Source organism: Arachis ipaensis, chromosome B08, assembly GCF_000816755.2.
Source record: "Arachis ipaensis cultivar K30076 chromosome B08, Araip1.1, whole genome shotgun sequence".
Taxonomy (NCBI): Eukaryota; Viridiplantae; Streptophyta; class Magnoliopsida; order Fabales; family Fabaceae; genus Arachis; species Arachis ipaensis.
In genome coordinates, this window is record NC_029792.2 from 898,513 (window position 1) to 907,503 (window position 8,991).

Genomic DNA, 8,991 nt, shown 5'->3' on the forward strand with positions numbered 1-8,991 from the left:
CATACTCGGACTTTTTTTTTATATATACAAACAACTGATTGTTTGAAAGATTTATCTAAGACTTTATTCATCAATCATCATACAGGTTTTATTATCATATAAGTTTTATTTTGTTATAGTGTTATATAACCTAGTTTATTGAATCAAATCAATTTTTTTAATGATCAGTTTTAAAATGTCAGATATATTTAAGAAAGACAGTGACATGGATGAACAGTACCAAAAAAATTATATGGATGAGTAATTTGAGGAGAATGATAATATTACTTTTTTTTTTCATATTGTTGTATAAATTACTTATACACATATTAATATATCACATAATTATTCTAAACAAAATATTATATTAAATTATTTTTATAAGAAAAAGAAATGCCCCGGACCAAGCAAGTTTATACGAGTTTAAGACAAACTTTCAGAAGCCATGTATATGCAGTAGAAATGTGCTTTAAAGAATATCCCAACTATATATCTGTCTATCAAATAATTTTTCAAATGATATTTATTAAAAATCAATTTTCTGACCTAACAATTTTTTGTTTCATCATTCGCATCAAAATTTAAGATTTAATTAGAGTGAGACCAGTGTCATGTGCAGATTTATAAATTAATTATACTATTTTGCAAAATATTTTTTTAACTTATTTAACTATAAAAAACATAGATTTTTTACCAATAGAGTTAGTTATATAACATGAATGTATGACCATCTCAAAAAATATAGTCATGTTCAGGCATTTGTTCAATTGGGATTTTATACATAATTTTTGTATTTAACAACTATTAATGGATGAAAGACATACTAATTGTATGAAATAGTTGTTCAAATAATAATAAATAGATAAAATATGATCTCAACATATAAATATTCAATAATTAAAGTTCCTTAGTAACTTAAATGAGTGTATCTTCATATCTAATTATCTATGTATATAATCCAAAAAAAAAAATTAGTTTGAAAGTGTGTATGATTTTTTAGATTGTAAAACATTATATAATCAATTATTTTACTTAACAGTCATTGACCAAGTAATAATTGGAACAGAGAAAGCATATTTGCTTTCACTATTTCAATCGATTTTGTTAAGGGGTTTAATTATGGTTTAATTATTCTGTTGGTTTTTATAGTTTCGCGAAATTTTCAATTAGGTTCCTATACTTTTTTTCATTTTAATTGAGTCCTTTACCAAATTTTATTTTTTAATTGGGTCCCTATACTTTTTTTTTCTTTTATTTGGGTCCTTGTACCAATATTTTTTTTTAATTGAGTCGATATATAATTAAACAAATTACTGTTAGGAAGGACTTAATTAAAAAAAGTTTTGGTGTAGGGACCCAATTAAAAAGAAAAAAAACATAGGGACCTAATTGAAAATTTTGCGAAACTATATAGACTAACAAAATAATTAAATCTTTAATTATTCTGTTGGTCTCTATATTTTCGTAAAATTTTTAATTAAGTTTCTATATTTTTTTAATTGGGTCCTTGTACTAATTTTTTTTTTCAATTAAGTCCCTCTTAATAGTAATTGACTTAATTGTATAGGGAGTCAACTAAAAAAAAGATAGAGATTCAATTGAAAAAATATTTAGTACAAGACTTAATTAAAAGGAAAAAAGTATAGAGACTTAATTAAAAATTTCACAAAATTATAAGAATCAACAGAGTAATTAATCCTTTTGTTAAAAACAATCAATTATTTTATCTATTAAATCAATAATACTATTTGGTATTATTAACTTGAATTTAGTTCGAGTAATAAGCAGACATGGCCGGCATGCAGAGACAGAGACTAATATTGATGTGATAATTGATTTCCTTACTGGATATGAAATTGAAAATAAACAAGATTACTAGGACAATATTTTAAGCAACCTTGTTAATAGAAATTAAATGATTCAATGCATGATTTTAATTATTACACCGTGTCTTGCGGGGTCTATGCCCATTGGCGTGTACTTATTAGAACCTCTAACTTTTGCAAGAGTATATTTTTAATTAATGTGAGAGTTGTTCTACTTATTAAGACTCAGAGTATTAACTCTTTGTTAAAACTGTTATTATTTGTTTCTACAATTAATTTATCAATTTTTGTAAAATTTTTGTATCTGAAACGTTTAGCAATTGGACCTATATATATTCATATACCCGGTTATAATATTTAAGTTTTTAACTAATAAACCGGATCAGTTATCAAACTATTTTAATTACTAGTTCATTGGTTTACTGGTTTAATTAGTTCAACTATGATCTAACCGAAAAAAATCGTTTTATAATAAAATAATAAATAAATTATAAATAAATACTCTAAAACATAGTTATAGTGTAACATAAATTTGTACTACATCAACCAAAATCTAATTTAACATTTGATTTTATAATTATTAACAATATCATTCAATATATCACTATTGAACTCGTTAAGATAGTCACAAAAAACCAATAAAAAAAATCATTGAATTAACCAAATCAATAACAAATATTCAATCATCTACTCAAAGATAAGTTCAGCATCATAGCATGATAAATCAGTAACAGCCAATAATGTAACCAGAAATTTTCAGTCTCAAGGCAAGATACCAAATTATCATTGAATCAGAAGGCAAAAAAACTCTTGTTGTTAATGTTGTTGTTATTGATTTCATCCAATCTTGATCTCATCCATGAAAAGGGCTAATGAAGGGTGACAAGCCTCTTGTTGTTAAGGCTTGCCATTCTTGGGGCTGCCAACATTCCTCTTTGAGGTAACATGCCATTTTCACTCCTTATAAGCAACTGGACATAAGAAACATTCTCCACCTTCAAATTTCAGTTTGGCATATCCCATCTATCTATCTAACTATCTAACGTATAACAAAATTTTCAGCCAAATTTTAACAAAGTTTCAGCACATTCTTAATAAAGAGTAACAAACTCTTCCAAATCTTTCTGATGTTAAAGTATATTAAAAAAATAAATCCAACTTTCAGGAGCCAGTAACAAAATCATGAAATTTAAACATCATCAAATACAGACCAAAACCATAGTCAGAAAAATCAATGTCTAATCTTATTATTTATAAACATATTCAAAAAAGATGGACACTCACAAATTTAGCATGATTTTGAAGCAGAATAAGAATGAGGGCAGATGAAATCAATGGCAACAAGATGGCAAGGCACGACAAAAACAGCAACAGAGGTAGCAGCACTGGCAGTTCAACAAGAGACTAAACAGCACCAGACCACACACTAACAGTAAATCACATAGTTAATAAAAAAAAATTACCTAGAACTAGAAGCTAGAAGAATCAAACAATTATTCAATCATAGTTAATAAAAAATTATTCACAGAGCTTCACACTTCACTGACTTCAGTAAAACAGTAAATCAGTTCACAGAGCTTCACAGAATCAAACAATGGTTCAATCATAGATTCATAGTTAATAAAAAAATTGACCTAGAAGAAGCCTTCAATAGAGCATGCAAGAGGGAGACAGAGACACTGTTGGTATTAAGACACTATTTCCCCTTGAGAAAACACCTTTGACAGAGAAATAAAATAGACACAATCACAACACAAGAATTTAACGTGGAAACTCCAATTACCGGAGAAAAAACCACGGCCGTTGTCAAATGACAACCAGAGAATATCACTATGTGAAAATTGTTACAACACATAGACTTCTTTTTCTCTAACACCGGCACCCCAGTACACCCACACTCTCTCAAAGCAAATATCTAACTACACCTCACAACACTCTCTAATCAAAGAGTACAGAGAAAAAGAAAAATCAGATACAAGCTTAAAGTATTTCTGACTGGTGCAAAAACAAATGGAGAACTTAGCCTCATATTTATAGCCTAGGCCACCCACTCCATTTGCTATCCTAAGCAATGTGGGACTAATTCAACCAAATCCTAACAATCTCCACCTTGATTGAAATAGTCACACATCTTCAGCTTCCATTGTCAACACCGACAATTCTTTGCTGCCATTGTCTATACCGACAATCATAGTTCAGAGAACTATCATACTCCACCATGAAAGTATACTCACTTGAAATTAGACCACTCCAAGTATTTCGCCTTGGTACAGATCGAAACCTTGCTGAAAATTCATGGTGCAACTTCCAAATTGGCTTTTCCTGGAAGTTCTTAGCCATCGACATAACTCCGCCACACACCTTGCATCTCAACGCCAACCAATGCCCGTGTACAATTGTGGACCCGATTGCCACAACTTATCCTTATCCATGGCAGTGCGGTAATACCATGATGATACTTCTTGTCTTCTAGAGAACATCATCTTCTCTCATAGAGAGAGCAACCAGAGATCTTCTCCTTCAACGCCTTGTGCAAACCTGATTGTATCAACACATCCTTGACTTGTATTTGCCACAAGCCAAAATTGATTCTTCCATCAAATTTCTCTATTTCAAGCTTCACAGTACTTGAATATCCTGACATTGTTGCAACCGTATACTGGAATAGTATAACTCAACTATGCACTAGGAAGGGTCCCCAGGAAAGAGAGGTGGGTCACAATGGACACACTTAAATACCAGGTCTTTCCTTAGTCAGAACCTTTCCAAACTGCACTCTCACAGTGTCACACTGCTTTCCAGCAACAACAACAGCAACCAAATATCAACCTCAAGCCACAGGACAAAATTCTTTTCTGATGTGGAAGGTCAGACTAAGCTGCAACTACAGAGCATACTAAGAATAAATCCCACCGAACCGAAGCTCTGATACCACTTGTTGGTATTAAGACACCATTCCCCCTTGAGAAAACACCTTTGACAGAGAAATAAAATAGACACAATCACAACACAAGAATTTAACGTGGAAACTCCAATTATCGGAGAAAAAACCACGGCCGTTGTCAAATGACAACCAGAGAATATCACTATGTGAAAATTGTTACAACACATAGACTTCTTTTTCTCTAACACCGGCACCCCAGTACACCCACACTCTCTCAAAGCAAATATCTAACTACACCTCACAACACTCTCTAATCAAAGAGTACAGAGAAAAAGAAAAATCAGATACAAGCTTAAAGTGTTTCTGACTGGTGCAAAAACAAATGGAGAACTTAGCCTCATATTTATAGCCTACGCCACCCACTCCATTTGCTATCCTAAGCAATGTGGGACTAATTCAACCAAATCCTAACAGACACCAAGTGACCAAGACAAGGAGCAGTGGTCGAGCACCTTCGAACAGGCTTCGAACGGGACAGTAGTTGCGGAGGAGCACCTTCGGCAGCGGCGTGGCTGTGCGACGGAGGTAGGTTGCGATGGTTGCGCCGATGGAAGGAAAGGTTGATATTGATGGCTGCTGCGCGATGGAGGGAAAGTGAGCGAGCAGACGGTGGCTGCTCAAAGGAACGACGGCGATGGCACGAGGCGGTGGCTGGACGGAGGTGAGGGACGGCCAGGAGCTCGATTGAGAAGATCCCTGCCCTGGACTGAATGTGAGAGAGGCAGAGCGTTCTGCAATGAGTGGAATCTGGGTCTGGGCATCTGGCAAGGGAGGATGGAGTTAGGGCTAAGTGCATATCCGCTAGGGGTGTACATGGCCCCGGCTCGGCTCGAAGACCCGGTCCGGCCTCGAACACTTTAGGAGCTAATTTAATGTGATTTTATCGGGTCTAGAGTCGGGTAAAGGTCTTAAAAATAGATCCGTTTATTATTTGGGGTCGGGTCCGTGCCATAGCTCGGGTCACCCGAACTCAGCCCGGTGGCTCGGTCATCATACACAATTAATATTTTGTGTTATTAGTGATGGATGATGGCTATTCTTATGTGAAATTTTAAATATTATAAACCTTAATATTTTGTGTTATTAGTCATTATAAGATTATAAGTTAATGTTTTATGTTTAAAATGCATAAGACTTTAGACTAATGCATAATATTGTGTTATTTGCATTGATTTAAATATTTGGTGTTATTAGACAATATTAGTATTGATTATGGTTATGCTTTAATTTTAGAGAATGGTTGGTTCTTGTTATATTTTTTTAAGTGAATTTTACTATGTGAATTGTGAAATAATGGTTGGAAATTAGGTGACTTTTACATGTTAAAGACCCGGTTTTCACCCGATTTTTACCCGGTTTTCACCCGGCTCGAAGGTGCGTAGGTTTCATCGGGTCTAGGATCGAGTTAGGGTCTAAAAATTAGGCCCAGTCTATATTTCAGATCGGGTCTGGGTTAAGCCAAACCCGGTGTGGCCCGGCCCATATACACTCCTAATATCCGCAGCTGAAACAACGGCGTTTCGTTCTCCACTCAAAAAACCGACCGGTTCCCGACCGATTCATCGATTCAATTGCGGTTTTTGAAATTTACGGTTTTAACATTGATTTGAGTTGCTTTTTTCAGCAGTACACAGTTTAACCGATTCGACCGGCCGGTCCAAATCGATTTTCAGAACCTTAAATAAGATCACTAATAAAAATTTTTAAGAGTATAATAATATATTTTTTCTAATTTAATATATTTAAAATACAAAAAACATTAATAACTTTTACTCTTTTAGTAATTTTTAAAATATTTTTAATTAAAATATTTCCTTAAAATACATAACAAAAAGTTTATGTTATATGTTGACGAAAAATAAAATTTAGGTTTAATTACTCTCTTCATTCCTATAGTTTCACGAAATTTTTAATTAGATCTTTATACTTTTTTTTTAATTGGGTGACTGTACTAAATATTTTTTTCAATTGAGTCTCTATACTTTTTTTTTATTTGAGTTTCTGTTTTTACATTAATTTTTTTTAGGTCCTTATACAATTAAGTCAATTACTATTAAGAATGACTTAATTAAAAAAAATTTAATGCAAAAATTTAATTAAAAAAAATATAAAGACTTAATTAAAAATTTTATGAAATTATAAAGACTAAAAAAATAATTAAACCTAAAATTTATGTTATGATCCACTTATTTTAAAGGGATAAAGAAACTTACTCCACAAATTTCAGTATTTTAAGCCGCATGGAGCCCGCGACCACATCATGAATTTGCACTTTTTCGTTGTGAGAGAGTAAGAGAAAGAGAAGCCCAATCAATAATACATACTAGATACTACTCAGTAGTGAGTAGTGACAACACAACACAACCACCGATCAGAAGAAGGTGCAGTGTTAGGCTCTTCTTTAGCTTTGTTAGCCATGAAGGAGAACAAATTCAGCAGGTTGCTGTAAGCCCATTTAGAACAACAAGTTTGAAGCGAATTGAATTGAATTATTAATTTTAAAATAAACAAATTAGATAAGAGTAATTATTTAAATTAGTTTTTAAATATTTTAAAAATCAAGATTTTAGTTCTAACAAAAATTAATATACATATCAATTCTTAAGGTTTTATTCCGATTAATAAATCAGTCTCTAATTTATTTTTGAGCAGAGTAATTATCTATATTAGTCCTCAATGACTTTAAAAACGGATATTTTAGTCTCCAAAAAAAATTAATGTACAAATTAATTCTTGATGTTTCTCTCTGTTAGACATAACAGTCTTTCGTCCAAAAATAAAATAAAATAAAATAATTATTATTATTATTGAGTGACTATATATATATATAATGAATAAATTTATGATTATTTTTATCGAAAAAATTATAGTACAATATTATTATGCAATTAATAATAATAATTATTATTATTATTGAGTGACTATATATATATATAATGAATAAATTTATGATTATTTTTATCGAAAAAATTATAGTACAATATTATTATGCAATTAATAATAATAATTATTTTATTTTATTTTTGGATGGAGGACTTTTATATCTAACGGAGAAAAACGTTGGGGATTGATTTGTACATTAATTTTTTTTGGACTAAAATATCCATTTTTAAAATTCTTATGGACTAATTTGGTAATTATTCTGCCGAAAAATAAATTGGGGACTAATTTGTCTGTCGGAGTAAAACCTTAAAGATTAATCTGTGTATTAATTTTTTTTAGAAATTTAAATGTCCGCTTTTAAAATCTTTGGGGCTGATTTGGATAATTACTCATCAGATAATTAAATATTATATTCTAATGTCAGAAATATATAAAAAATTAAAAAACACGTAATTCAATTATATTGTTAATTTTGGTGCCCTGAAAAAAGAAAGATCAACCCAATTAGAAGTAATAAACATGTATTAAAAAGATGAGATGAATCAAATGGCAAGCTAATTTACAATTTTACATTAAAAAATATTCCAAAGCTATAGTTGAAACTGAGAAACACAGCAAAGTACTAGGTAAAATTTCTATTTACCTAAAGCTGAAGACATACTAGTGACCTCATATACATTAGTCCAAGAGAGGGGCAAATCTTTCCTGATAATATGTGGATTATGTCCATCAACACGTCCCATCTGCACAAAAATTATATTTAAATTTATAGTATTAACACAAGGAAAATGTCATTAATTCAGTGGCTCGGCAAGCATGTAGAAATGCAAATCTTGATGGCATACTGAACATATTATGGAATAAACAAGAATATAATTATAAGTAGAGTAATGCGAATGTATGCGCACATGTGCTTGCTGAGAGCATAAAAGCACCTGTTAAAGTGTCACATGTTTAAGCTATATTAATCAGAGAATCACAAAAAGATTTAGTTGTGTATTATTACTCATATTTTTATACATATATTATGCTAGCTTAACTCTAAATTAATTTAGTTTATAAAATATATTAACGTGAGATAAATTAATACTTTGATTAATATTTTATTATGGACTAATACATTTTATCTTAAAATGAATGAACACGAACAATTTTGCCTGAGTTTGTGTTTAAATACGAACACCATTAATTATAGTTATCATAACTTAATTATACGAGACATGTAATAGCTCATTTATCTTACCTTGCAAAATCTTCATAAACTCTACAAATGTAATTTAGGACTAAAGTAGATATATATATAATTTTATGAGTCTGATTTTGATGGACTCAAAATATTTGGACTATTAAATAATTTAA